Here is a 14979-nt window from a genome sequence, read left to right on the forward strand (position 1 = left end):
GTAGGAAATGCCCTCACCTGTTCTCCTAATGGTGCCCCACACCAGGACTGCTGTTGCAGATGCAAGAGATGAAGGAGGTTTGTGGGTCAGGAAACATGCACACACAGTCTGATTGGTATAACAGGTTCAATGAACCCACAGAGACACACTTCGTGGACTTTCACATGGAAAGTGAGTCACCGGCATGCAGTCATGGGAGCAGCAGGAAAAGGGGGAGGTGACCTGGTGGATTAGGAACCCTGCAGACACAGTCTGACTTTATGGCATAGGGACCATGGCCACAACGGGTCCCACATTTAGAACCACACATTGAAAGTGTCTGGCTGACCGGATTTCTGAACGCACAGGATCACTCCTTCGAACCCTCCCACAGAAAGAGGGGTATTTGTGTGCGGCTCATCCGATGGGCGACCTGGTGGTGCCGGAGACCATTCAGACGAACGTCTGTCTGATTGGCATCATCCCTGTGCACTTGCAGGAACCCTCGTCCAGAGTTCTGCCACTCAGAAAGGTACGGGAAAACACAGCCAAGCACGTGGCAGCCAAGTGGATAGAATCCTCGTCACCCTGGGAGATCAGGAAAGGCTGAGGAGCCCTGGAGTGCATCCCTGTCGCCCTGAAAAGGGTCGATTGGACACGTCGGGTCACTTCTTCGGACCCTGCGCCCTAGCAGTGGGACCGTAACTCCTGAAGGGTGACCTAGAGGTGTAGAAGACCATGAAGACCACTGTCTAACTTACTGGCACAGGGTCCATTTGTACCGATAGCGACACCCTTCTTGACTTCTCACATTAGAAGAGGAGTACAGGAACTCCAGCCAAGCATGCGGCAGCTCCATGATGGGAGATTGGTAGCGGCAGAAACCGTGAAGACAACAGTCTGGCTTATCAAGAAAGTACATCCCCAGCCGCTGGCCAGTGGCAATAAGGGGACAAGGGCCCAGATTAAATAAAACTGTGCCCAATTGTCGCATATGGAGGGGTGGGGAGGCCTGGGGCCATGAATAGTATCCCTGCCATCCTGGCAAATCAGGGAAGGCTAAGGAGCCGTGGATTTTATCCCTGTCGCCCTGCAAAAAAACCATTGTACACGCCGGGTCACTGGCGGCAGAGGAAACCACGCAGACCACTGTCTGTGGTATTGGGTCCAGTCCATGTCCACGTAGGAACACATGCTTGAAATCATCGCACTAGAAGTGGTGGTGGGGGGGGGGGGGTATGGTCCAGCACACTAGCCACAGATTCCGAAGACAAAATTGATGCCACTGCTGTTTACCAGCACCCTTTCGGCAATAAGGACCACATAGCAGACACTGGATGCCCAAAGACACAAGAGAACGAGACACCTGGGAAAGGCCCTCAGCTAAGGTCAGGGATGCGGATGCATCTGCAAGGGCATTCAACCGGCGTCTCGCCCTGGGGAAGGGGCTGGAATGCGGCTGTGGGTGCGGCAGACATGTCATGGCAGAAATGCCAGGCACAATATCCCTGAGCTGGCGAAGAGACCTTTGACTCTTCAGGTCATAAGACAGGGGGGCGGAAGTAAATAGTAAATCGGACCCCAAAAATTAAATTTTCCCAGACCGGAAACTCGGCAAGATTAAACCGGTAAAAAGCAGACATTACAACAAAGGGCTGCAAAAGCTGTTTGCCGCCACAAGGGGAAGCCAAACAAGGGACCGGAAAGTAGGGGCTGCAATCTACTAAATTGCCACAAGAACATGGACTGAGAAACAAAAGATTTTTTTTTGTAAATAAAGAGTGCAGGAAGCAGTGCGCTGCGCAGGGACCCCGAGGCCGGAAACTGCCGAACCCCCGGGGGAGAAGGGTCAAGAACTGCAGACAGAACACCCCCAACCCCCGCAGCGCACCCAGTCACTGCCAAGCAGGGACCAGCAGATATCACACGCGCCGCGGGGAGATGCCGGAGCCGTAAGGCGGGCCCCATTGGCCAAGCGCCTCCCGTCGCCCTGGGAACAAGGTGAGGGGCTGATCATGTGAGGTGCATAATGGCGCAGATGAAAGGAAAGTGAAAGTGCGGGCAGCGAAAAAGGCGGCCGGTAGAGGAGCAGAGCTTGCTATCTACACATGTACAGCACCACTGTACGGCAGGAGAATGAGCCGCCGCACAGCCCACCGAGCCCCCACACCCGAGAGCCCCAATAAAAAATGTCAGGGATATCCCCCAATGACAACCCACAATAATCCTTAGGATTAACCTGTGTCAGGGAAAAAGGTGGTGGGGCGGTGGAGAATTGCTGCAGGCATGGTACTGTCGGTAGCCTGACCCGGAGGCCACAAGGCTGGCCCAGCACAGCCATGTATGATGGCGGTTGAGGAGCAGGCACTGGGGAAAAGGGACCCAAGGATGGAGAACCCTAGCGGAGTACAGAAGGGGAGGGGGGGGGATGTTAGACATACTCACCAACAGACCCCATCTTCTCATACTCACCCAGGCGTCTTCAACCAGCTTATGGCCTCGCTGCATCATACCAGGCTAAGATAGTGGGGCGAGCAAGGGCAGTGGGGGACCCGGACCCAGGGTACAACCTCCAGGTGCTGGCCTTTGGCGATAAGGGGTTGACGGTCCATACTCTTATGTTCCGTGCCCCTTTGTCGCATATGGGAAAACAGGTAGCACCATACTCCTGAACCCCCACCTGAAAAAGGGAAACAAAAAGGAGCCCTTACTAGAAAATAATAAAAAAAAGACCAGGTCTGGAGAGCACCAGGCCTGTGTCTTGCCTCCTACTGACACTAGCCTAAACCGATTACCTCACTTTCAGTTGGCGGGTATATCATGCTAGGGAGGAGGCAACTTTATTTTTCCCTAGTGTCAGCGCCTCCTAGTGGCAAGAGCATATACTCATCAGTATAGGTGTCCCCAATGAGAAAACAAAAGAATTCAAGAAAAAACTAATGTAAGAAAACAGTGAAAATTGCAATAAATGATGTGCCGTTATGGAAGAATTCAGAAAAAAAAATTATAATAATTTACACACATATATATTTGCACATTTATGTCCTCAGCTTTTACCGATGTATAGTTCACAATTATGATGCACTTTTTATTGTAATTGGATGTTACTGTATGTAATTGATTGTACACTCTTTGGGCTATATAAAGAGCCCCTAAAATTCATTGGAACATGCTTGAGAAAGACGATGTGAGATCATTGAAACATTGCACTTTTTTGTACTGTGCTGGGGATGAAATACATTTTCACCTGGATTTGTTACAATCAGTGTGCTGCGGACTTTTTCCTTGGATATACTACTTTGGATTCCTGACCAGGATCCAGATAATGGCGAGTGCCTATAAATGTATTTTTTATGTGGACGTGGATGTGTTGTTCTTTCCTTTCTTTTATAAGATATAGATATAGATGAGAGAGACAGAGAGAGAGAGAGAGAGAGAAGAGAGAGAGAGAGAGAGAGAGTCAAGAAAAGGTCAGATTCATGTTTCTATTTGTGCCCCAGTGGCAAATGTGCTGACTAGAAGCAATAACCCCGAACTCTAAGCAGGAAGCCATAAACCCCGCTACGGGGGGAGATAAATACTGATTTCCATATCTGTGAAATTACATGTGCATTGCAGAATATAATTGATCCCCTCCCCCCATTTCTTGATACTACCCTCAACTATTGTATCAGCAATTTAACGTACAGAAGGTCAGGAGGATAGAAGGATGTCGTTCAGCAACATAAAGCGTTTAATAAAAAATGGTGGAATTACTTTCGTTTTGCTATTTTCTTTTCCATTGATAGCTATGTATCATTTATGATGCTTAAAATCATATAAAATGCGACCATGTTCAAACGGCACAAACATGTCATCGCCTTAAAGAGAATCTGACAGCTACTTTGCCAACACTAAATCCAGAATACTGGGTTATAGTGCGAGAGAGACATTCACTAGGTGCTGCCTTTTTCTTGTAAATATTTTTATTCCTAATGAAGGGGGTTGGGCCGACGGGGGATTTTGAAGGAGACAGGGAAACTCTGCCTGCCAGCTCCTGGCCTCCAATGCGCACGGACAGATAGTTTGGGGGAATTAGCTGTGAGATTTTCTTTAAAGGGAGTTTCCCACATTGGTGGTGGTCCAATTGCTAGTAATGTGGTAAAATTGTGAACTTTGGTAAAACATTGAATCCACATCACTGCTGGTGATGTAAGATCAGCTGTTTAACCAAGTTTTGGGCTACTGCACAGGTGCAAGCACACGTCCATCACTGCTGTGCTTGGCAAAACTGACATCACTAACAGGCAGAAGCAATAGATGGCAGAGCCGTTCTGCTCATTGTGCTTCTGAAAGTCCTGTTCTTGCCTCCTAGTGATAAGCGCATCAAGGGGGGGGGGGGGGGGAGTAGTTTCAGGAGAAGCATGATGAGCAGTGTGTGCTTGCGCAGTAGCAGAAGCTTGGCTGCACAGCTGATCCGTCATCACGAGAAGTGACTATTTTACCAAGGTTCACCCCCCCAATACTTAATGTAAGAATGCATTACTCATTTAGCTCTAGTATTCTATTATTGGTTTTACTTACACACCAACACCCTTGAAGCAGTGCAGTAGTTCCATGCACAGCAGATACGCAGAAAAATTTCCAAAGAGACCTTTCCATTTTTTCGGACTGGCAAACATCATACTTAAAAGGAGAATCTATCAGCTGTATTTGCTGCAGACACTATTGGATGGCTGTTAGGATATAAAAGCAAACTAAAACTTTCTTAGAGTTAATGGTGATTACCAAAGTTATAAAATTACCTTTTAATTTCTCGGCTAAGTGTCAAAGAGGTGGAGCTGAGCCGTTCAAGTTCCACACTATCTTGCTCACCCCGTGACGTGTTGAGGGGGGGGGTCAGTGATGTCACAAGCCTCCGCCCCGCTTCGCCAGTCATCCGGCATGGAACGAAGTTCGCTCCATCCATCGGATGTCTGGGGTCCGCAGCCAACATCGCAGGGGTCCCCAGCAGTGGGACCTCCGCGATCTAGGTAAGATGTCTAGGGGCTGAGTACCCCTTTAAGGCCCAGTCTAGGTAACATCAGGCTAACAATTTGGTTCTTCAGAAAGGAAATACAGCCTTTGGTATATTGTTGATTCTGTACTCTAACACCACTTCATGAAAACACAGCTAAGACTCTTCACACTGGTATTTTTGCATTTTCATTGGGACTTCAGGTATTTTGGATCTGGCATGCTGTTTCTATAATGGCACCATTATGAACAGAGGCTATGACACTAATGTGAACACTGCCCTATCCATATCTGCCAATCTCCCGTTTGTACAGATCTCTCATGCATTGTACAGTATATTCCGTATGCTTTGCTAAGCTATTCTCACATTTGTATTGTGTTTCTATCTTGTTTTGTAGTGAACAGCATAGCCCTATGAAATGTGTTGGCTTAATATAATGTACTGCTAATAATTCTAAAAAAATTCAGTTTTCTTGTACTCGTAGAATAGTGAATAGTTTTGCCCTGTCTTCATTACACCGTGCAAATCCTTGTTCTTAGAGCCCTGGTTGCTTTGAAAGCTACGCCCGCATATCATACTGCTCTGAAAGCTTCTATTGACTCTAAAGACTCGACAAGATACACTCAATTTAACTTGTATTGAATAAACATTATTAAAAGATCGGGTTTTCTAGTGCTGTCATTTCTGCACAATCGCTTTGCAAGCTCGTATTATGTTACAGCTATTTTACCATTAAGTGATGAGGACATCTAATGCACTAAAGGTAATTGTTATATGAAGGTCTAACAAGCTGAAACTTTTCAAGTGATAGTAGTTACATAGCTTAATATGGAAAACAGAACAATCACCACAAACAATGAACAATATAGTCAAAAGGTAATGAAGTGACCAAGAAGAATAGGAAAATGGAGATGACTAATAACATCCCCCCCCCTAACTGTTGGAAGCCGCAGTACGTGAAATGAGCGGATGGTTGGAGGTTCTATTCTTCTTCTCCCAGGTGTCCCTCTTCACCTACTTACAGGTGCCATTTTTCTCAACCCATCACTATTGTGTCCACGTTCCTTGGCTTATCACAGTGGTTGGAGCCTGGTGTCAACATGGTGACTAATAGCAGGCAGTAAGGTGCAGCCAACGAGAAGATAAACAGCTGGAACTCTTTGCATAAGGCTCTGTTCACACTATAATCATGTCCTCTCATTACAACACAGCCATGACTCAGAATGGGGCCCAGCAGACTACACAGTTCTTGCTGTCAAAATACTGAAATCCCTGATGCGAAAGTAAATAGCATTGACGTGAACAAAGTATGCAAAACAACAAGACTTGTGCACACATTCAAGACTTTTGCACACCAGAAAACTGACCTACCAAAAATTTAGATAACATATAATGAAATATCATATAAAACATGATTTTAATAATTAAATACAGATAAAAACATACACAGGAGACACACAAATCATAGGGGTAATAGCAAGTATAAGGTGAAATAAACGTAGAATGGTCTATATGGTATATGTGCAGTTCATATACGTGCAAACCCTGTATGTAGGAAAAGCATGTGGAGTGCTCTTCAGTCTGCACAAGGAGCTTGAGCATGCTGCACAACAGCATTAGGTGACGAGACCTCCGGCAGTCATTTGCACTTATCGGACCCCCGTGACTGTACAGGGTGGGATGCAATAAGCCCAGCCGAAACTCTGTTTTCACTAAAGATGCTGTGATCGGCATTGATCACGTTATATATAGGGTTAATGGCAGACCTCAATGTGATCGCTGAGTTCGCCATTATTGGTTAGCAGCCAGAGTTCACCTGCCATGTAGTTACCGCAGCTCCTGCACTCACTTCATAGCTATGTTGCATATGTGCGGCACTGTATGTGAAGTTACTTGCTTCAGTGATGCATATTTACAGCACATGTCCTTAAGGGGTTAATAAATTACACCCTCCCCACATTTTTTGTACACCAGCAGTAACAAGTAGAGTACTGCCCCATATGGAGCTGAATAGTTTTCAAATCTGGCGAAAAATTTGAAACTAGAAACCTTTTATTGGACGAGAGAAGAAAAGGACATTTTTGAATGTTTAGGTATTGGCCATACAAAAGCACACATTTGTGGGTGGAATTGCTCTTTAATCCTCTATCTTTGTAAACAATACCACTTAAGACTACTTCCTAGTGCCACTCCATCAATATAGTTAATGCAGAGATACTTCCGAGTACTCGTAAGTCCTCGGTGATTCCATTGTAATGGATAACCCGCTACAGAGATTATAAACCCTTTTCGAAGACAAGCGATAGAACACAATCGTCCCGCAGTCTAATGAACTACTTCTTACAGAAGGATGTCTTCTTCTGGAGTGTTTTCACATGAAAGGTCACAGTTCGTCATCATCTGCTTCCTTCACAAAGCTATCACAAAATGCAGGAACTTGCTGCGGTTTATCCATGGCTGCTACCATCGAAGAACTTCAATTACTTTCTCTGGGACCGAGAATTTAGGAAATGTGAGTAAATGTTGGACAGCGCTCCAGGCATCTGCTCGTAAAAGATTATCACTGTAGAGGCGGAAGGCAGACGGGATTATAGCCGCAGTGATTAACATGTTTTTCTTTATTATTTGCATATGACTGAGTGAAATATTTTGTCTACGCAACGTCTGGCAGAGGTCGGTCGGCTTCTGTGTCCGCCGGTCTTCTAAGTACACGGTGATGAAATATGACTCTGCAATGTGCAGCGCGTCACTCAAAGGATTGTAGAGAAAGGTTTCAGAATTATCAGTGGCGGTACAGACATACACGCCCAATTCAATCTACTAGGTTACCAGGAGACAAAGTAAAAAACACAGGAATGACAATGTTTGCTGTTGTTCTCTTTATACTGCACTGCACATTTGCTATAGTGAAATTTTGAAAAGTTTTGTAATTGGAGGAAAGCAGGTTTTGTGAATATATAGTCAACACAGATCATAGCAGTAAAGCAACATCAATGCCAAAAAAGAGGTCTAATTTAGCAAAAGGGCAAACCATCAAAATGTGATTAACCCCTTAACGACCCATGACATTAGAATTCTTGTATTTTAACTTTTTTCCTCCTCTCCTAAGAGCCATAACTAGAGATGACATAAGTTACAGCGACTCGATTTGTCACGAACTTCTCGGCTCCGCAGTTGCTTACTTTAGCCTGCATAAATTAGTTCAGCTTTCAGGTGCTCCGGTGGCTGGAAAAGGTGGATACAGTCCTAGGAGAGAGCTCTAGCCACTGGAGTACCTCAAAGCTTAACTAATTTATGCAGATTAAAGTCAGCAACTGCTGACCCGAGAAGTTTGTAACGAATCGAATCACTGTAACTTCGCTCATCTCTAGCCATGTAATTTTTCCATCTACTGGGCCATATAAGGGCTTGTTTGTTAGCAGGACCAATTGTACATTGGAATGACATCCTTTTACTATAAAATATTCAGCGAAACACAAAAAATATTGTGATGTGAGATAAAAAAAAAATTAATAAAAAATTTTTGCAATTCAGTGTTCGTTTTTGCACCCTTCATGTGTGGTAAAATTGACATGTCTTTATTCATCGATAATACCCAATTTCTTTATGTTTTACAAATTACAGATTTAAAAATGATTTTTATGATAGGAGGGGTTTATTTATATTTTAATTTTTTTTTTTATGTTTACACTTTTATTTAGTCCCCCCCCCAGGATACTTGTATGAGCAACCATTAGATTGCTCAAACAGATCAATGCTGTACATATATATTGAACTGATCCTTAAAAATAAAAATAGTTATGTAACAACATTACATAAATTTATTAATTAGAGTACCTCTTTAATCCCACCCCTTTTAATTCCCCCCCATAAAATGAAATAACCCAAATATAGGTCACACAGTTCACGTAATGTCCTACAAGGGATATGTCATGAAGATAAAATGCCCTATTAGGGCAAATGAACTGAGTTGTCCCCTCTTCTGGTCCTTCCAATATAAGACAGCATTAAGGGGGGATCCTTATGGATTGTAAACCAGTTTTTTTAGCACATAAAAAAAAAAAATTCGGCACAACACAAAAGTTTATTTTGTACAACACACCTTTTCAAATGGTTTACACTCATTCAATGATTCATCTAGAATTTTCCGTTGTCACGGAGCTAATGGGTGAGCTAGTTGCTATGATTCTCTAAACACTGCACACACATACCAAAGGGAAATCATGCTACTCAATATTTTTTTAGCACCTCCTCAGAACTAACAACAGTATAGAGGACAATATAGAGGAGTATGCAGCAGTGTAAGCTGATAATCAAGCACTGGAGTAAGATATAACACTCACAAGAGCATTCAGTGGCTTGTGTGTGTGTCTCTGACGCACGTGTGCAGTTTCCTTCTTCTCCTTTCCTCTACAGACTTCTATGGGCAGCATGTAATCTTACCCTGAGCTAATAGTCAGTTTCCTCTTTCAAGATTATTATTTTTTTTTTTTTGCGTGATTGAGGAGTTAAGGAGGGGAGAACCCTTATAAGTAAAGAAAGAGGCATTTCCTTTAGTTAGACGTGTTTCTTTGTGTTTCAAATTTATGCAAAATTTGTTAAAATGTGTTGAGACCGTATAAGCTCATAGCAACCGAACTAGGGTCAAATGCAAAGTTAATTTACAACAGGGTGAAATTATGCACTAAAACTATTAAACAATAGTTTAATTACATAATGGTGTGCAAACCACGGAATAAGGAGTACTATATTTCTGCTCTTATTTACCCCGAAATGTGTTTGGTTTAGAAGCTCTGGACATTTTTATTCAGCACCCTATTTCATACTTGAAAAGAAGTTTACCACTGCTGCTGCATTTTATTTTCTATTTTATTCAGTTTTTATCTGAACTCCATTTTCCTGCTTTAGAGATCTCACCTGTTCTGCTTGCAGACTCGAATACCATTGTATGTCTGGGACTTTACAATCTACAACCACTGCTAGCAACAGCAGGCCTAGAAAACCATCACAGCTTGCTCAATAAGCTATACCTGCTATTAGCTTGCTAAGGACGGAGCCACTTACAGAGTTTAAAAGTTCAGCCCTCCCGATCAGCTGACCCGTATACATCACACCTCACTGAAAATCTGCCGGAGCGAGCGGCGGCACTGAAAAGCGTCTCCAGTCAGAGGGACGCGGTAAATGCCATACCAGCAGCCGAATTGCATCGAGGCACAAGTCGGGTTGGGTGAGTGGCACTGTGGTCCCCTCCCATGGACATGAATGGAGGGGGCGTGGCGTGACGTCACATCCCCAATCCCGGAAACCCAGAGGTTTTTGAAACTGGAGACGCAGCTCCCGCATAGAATGCCCCCTCCCATAGACATGAATGGAGGGGGCGTGGTGTGACGTCACGTCCCCAATCCCGGAAACGCAGAGGTTTCCGAAACTGGAGATTCAGCACCCGCATAGAAAGCGCGGGTGCTGCAGGGAGATCGCGGGGGGTCTCAGCAGCAGGTCCCAGCGATCAGACATCTTATCCCCTATCCTTTGGATAGGGGATAAAATGTTTTTGCCCGGAATACCCCTTTAAATTAATACATGCATATTTATTCAGGTTTATGACTGGGCACTTAAACATAAATGTACTAACCTCAGTAGCAGGTTCAGAATTCCCATTGTAATACTATTGTATGTATGTGAAAAATAGGGGTGCTAAAATTTTATATGCATTGCACAGCCGTAGGGCCCTGCGGTCAGCAAAGTAATTTTATTATTTTATATTCTCTTACTACGATTGTCCTTTTAAATAACTAACATTTATTCACGAATTGACGTACTGTGATTTTCCAAAATCCACCATACATCAGTACTCTGTACAGATGGTGAACTGAGGACTGGGAAATCTTTATTTTATATCATTTTTTGCCACTCTTTGGATGTAAGAGTGTCTCAGTTAATCTCGCACATTATCTGTTGTGAGCTGCACATAAAGTTTGCTAATTCATTTAGATTTGGATTAAAGGTTAAGCTTTAAGAGAACATTAAAGAGTAGCAGAACCATTGCACCAGCAGTTAATACAGTAACCGGATGTGGCATCATGATAAGCTCCTAAACGGTTCTAGTAAAACACTGGTCTCTTGATATGTACATGAGAGATAGATGCTTACGGCTCCTCTTCTACGTAAATGCTCCTCTGAAACCTGGCCATTTTATTCTCTGCTTCTTGCGATTAGACTTTGCCAGGACCCCATAATCCCAACCAGAAATTTAAGCTCACAATCTACTTCATCAAAGGGTATGTCACTGACCGGGTGAAGGAAGATAACACCACCATAATGTCACAGTACGTGTCTTGTGTCTGCAGACTTCAGATAGTCTTATTTGGAGCTCCACAAATCGGGCAGATTACGCACTAATTTATCTAACTATAATAATACGCTTGTATCACTGCACTAATGCCTTGTAACACAGTTTGCTTATTACACATATAGGAATAAAATGTCTGTCTTGTAGGCGGAAAGTTGTGATGACTCACAGAGCTGTTTAAGATTGTTCCAATTTCCACAGAAGATTTAGAAGGGTTGAAAGCAGGACCTAAAAGTTGAAGGGGTTTTAAGAGACTTTGGGCAAACCCAACTTTTTAGAGAGGTAGATTTGGGTGTCATCACCATAGAAGTGGTACCTGAAGCCATGGGATTCTATCATCTGTCCCAGGCCAAGGGTATAGATAGAGAAGGGTAGGGGCCCCAGGAAAGAGCGAACAGTGAGAGGGCGAGGTAAGGAGATGGAGTGTGAATGAGAAACACTGAATGTGTGGTTGGTGAGGTATGAGGAGATCCAGGAGAGGGCCAAATTTGTGATGCCTTGGGATGAGAGAGTTTGTAACTAGAGAGAGTGGTCCACTGTGTCAAAGGCAGAGGAGATTAACCAACAAAAAACCCCAGGAGGTGCCAGGGCTACAATTATGTCACAACAACATTAGGGGAAACCCAAAAAAGGGGTGCCCTAAACTAGGTCCCTCCCAACTAAAATATAACTTTTTATCATTATGATTAAAATTGAATGTAAACTATTAAGGTGCAGTTAGCAAAAATGTCCATAAGATGTCAGGACCAATCAGTGATTAAAAACACAGTCCCAGTTCTCTTGTAGTGTAACTGACAACCACGCTGTTAGAAATGGGTGCTCTATAATAGTCTGGCCCCTTCTAATAGCAGCGCTATTGTTGGTTGCGTGTGAGGAACCTGTGGTACTGCAATTTAAAACCTAATATAGCCTATGCCTTTTAACGTTTCACTGGAACCCCAGCTTCATCAGAAAGGTCTATTAGCCACAGAGCTTTCTGATGAAGCTGGGGTTCCAGTGAAACGTTAAAAGGCATAGGCTATTTTAGGCTTTAAGTTGCAGTACCACAGGTTCCTCCCTCGCAACCAACAATAGCGCTGCTATTAGAAGGGGCCAGACTATTATAGAGCACCCGACTCTATTTTTCCGTGTATGAGGGGTCATTTTTTGCGCCGTGATCTGAATTTTTTAACGGTACCATTTTTTGCATTGATAGGACTTATTGATCGCTTTTTATTCATTTTTAAATTATATAAAAAGTGACCAAAAACGCACTATTTTGGACTTTGGAATTTTTTTGCGCGCACGCCATTGACCGAGCGATTTAATTAATTATATATTTTTATAATTCGGACATTTCCGCACGCAGTGATACCATATATGTTTATTTTTATTTACACTGCGTTTTTTTTTTTTATGGGAAAAGGGGGGGTGATTCAAACTTTTAATAGGGGAGGGGTTAAATGATATTCACTCACTTTTTTTTTGCAGTGTTATAGCTCCCATAGGGACCTATAACACTGCACACACTGATCTTTATCATTGATCACTGGTTTCTCATAGGAAACCAGTGATCGATGATTCTGCCCCATGACTGCTCATGCCTGGATCTCAGGCACTGAGCAGTCATTCGGCGATCGGACAGCGAGAAGGCAAGTAGGGGCCCTCCTGCTGTCCTGTAAGCTGTTCGGGATGCCGCGATTTCACCGCGGCTATCCCGAACAGCCCACTGAGTTAACCGGCATGGTTTCACTTTCGCTTTTAGCCGCTCAGCTCTGAGCGCGCGGCTAAAGGGTTAATAGCGCGCGGCGCCACGATCGGCGCTGCGCGCTATTAGCGGCGGGTCCCGGCTTCACTATGATGCCGGGCCCGCCGTGATATGATGCGGGGTTACCTTGTAACCCCGCGTTATATCACGGGAGCAGGACCAAGGACGTACAGGTACGTCCTTGGTCCTTAAGGGGTTAAGTCAAGTGCACAGGTGGTGAGGCTATGTTCACACAGGCACAACAAGCAGCATGCCATGGCGTTCTCTGAGCCATGACAGAGTGGGGTGGGCAAGCCTTAAAGGGGTAATCTGGTGGAAACATTTTTTTTTTTTAAATCAACTGGTGCCAGAAAGTTAATAAACAGATTTGTAAATTATTTATATTAAAAAAAATCTTAATTCTTCCAGTACTTATCAGTTGCTGTATACTCCAGAGGAAGTTGAGTTGTTCTTTTCTGTCTGATCACAGTGCTCTCTGCTGACACCTCTGTCCATGTCAGGAACTCTCCAGAGCAGGAGAGGTTTGCTATGGGGATTTTCTCCTATTCTGGACAGTTCCTGACATGGACAGAGGTGTCAGGAGAGAGCACTGTGGTCAGACAGAAAAGAATCATACAACTTCCTCTGAAGCATACAGCCGCTGATAAGTACTGGAAGTTTTGAGATTTTTTAATAGAAGTAATTTACAGATCTGTTTAACTTTCTGGAGCCCATTGATATGAAAAAAAAAAAAAAAATGTTTTTCACCGGAGTACCCTTTTAAAGCTCAAAAAAACTTCAATGGGAGTTTCAGCTGTTACCCCTGCTCCTATTAAAGTCAATTGGGGGGGGGGGGGTAGTTTTTTGACTTGGAAATAGATCAGATTCTATATGCAGGTCTCCTGTCACTTCTTGATCAATAGAGAAGGGGGCTGTACTCTTTCCAGAGACTGCAAAATTCAACATTTCTCAAAACTGTCAACATTTCTGTGCCAATTATCTTGCATTTTAGCTGCCCCGTCCATACACACAATACAAGAATGAAGTTTGTGCCCCCAATATGGCCTCCACCGGTAAAAGTTTTGAAGACTAACAAGCATATTTCCTTCTCCAGACATCACCTAATTAGTGAAATTAAAATCTAATGCATTAAACATTCCCTTTAAACCCAGTTCTATAAAGCAAATACACAACAGGGTTATTTTACTTCTAGGTCAGTTGTGATAAATGCTTTTCTACCTACCGTGTGCAGGTTTTTTTCCCACTATTTTTTATATTGTATACCCAACACTATAATGGCAGATGATGTGCAGACCAAGCTATTTTTCCCTCTTCATTATAGGTCTCTATTTTGTACATTACTTTATTGATTTTAGTGGACTGTGACCAATTCTTACTGGTGAAATAAGATTCATAGTTTCTTTTTGATATATATAATTGTATCCTTGCTCGGTTTTCTTTTCATTTAAAATCTAATAAAAGAACTTCTTACCTTTAACGGAGAAAAAAAACATTGTTAGTTAGATGTAATGGTCTGTTATGTAATTTCACTATGTAACTATAAAGTGGAATTTTAGGCCAGCAAATAACTGCTCGAAACTCAACCACCTCCTCTCAATGTCACTTCTAAGAACACACCGCCACAACAGAAGTAAAAATCAACCCCTAGACATGAGGTGAAAGTCAGATTTTGGAGGGTCTGGCCAATTAACGTGGGAATCTTTCCCAATGGTTGAGTCCGGTATGTTAGATCTTAATATGCCAGGATTCTTTGTCCCTTTGGAAGTTATGCCACTGGTGAAAACCATGCCTGGGGTCAACACCCTGCTATCAATATAAGCCAAAGGCTTGTCGCCAGTGAGACCATTTTTAAGGGAAATCTGTCATCAGTGTCACCTGTAGTCACGATCACACCCTATCGGTCCAGCC

At 43.4% G+C, this 14979-nt stretch overlaps 1 protein-coding gene across 6 annotated transcripts in view; it reads right to left on the reverse strand.

The window, feature by feature from the left end:
• The window catches only part of SLC36A4 (solute carrier family 36 member 4), a 312597-nt gene that overhangs the window by 152092 nt on the left and 145526 nt on the right, over nucleotides 1-14979 (reverse strand). For 2 of the 6 annotated variants that reach the window (XM_056561447.1, XM_056561445.1), the window contains exon 12: nucleotides 6449-7795. The exons of the other annotated variants lie outside the window; for them this stretch is intronic. The gene's annotated coding sequence lies outside the window, so the exon portion shown is untranslated. Of the gene's footprint in view, nucleotides 1-6448; nucleotides 7796-14979 lie in introns of those variants that run through there. 6 annotated transcript variants of the gene reach the window in all.

The sequence above is a fragment of the Hyla sarda genome, chromosome 2, assembly GCF_029499605.1.
Source record: "Hyla sarda isolate aHylSar1 chromosome 2, aHylSar1.hap1, whole genome shotgun sequence".
Taxonomy (NCBI): domain Eukaryota; kingdom Metazoa; phylum Chordata; class Amphibia; order Anura; family Hylidae; genus Hyla; species Hyla sarda.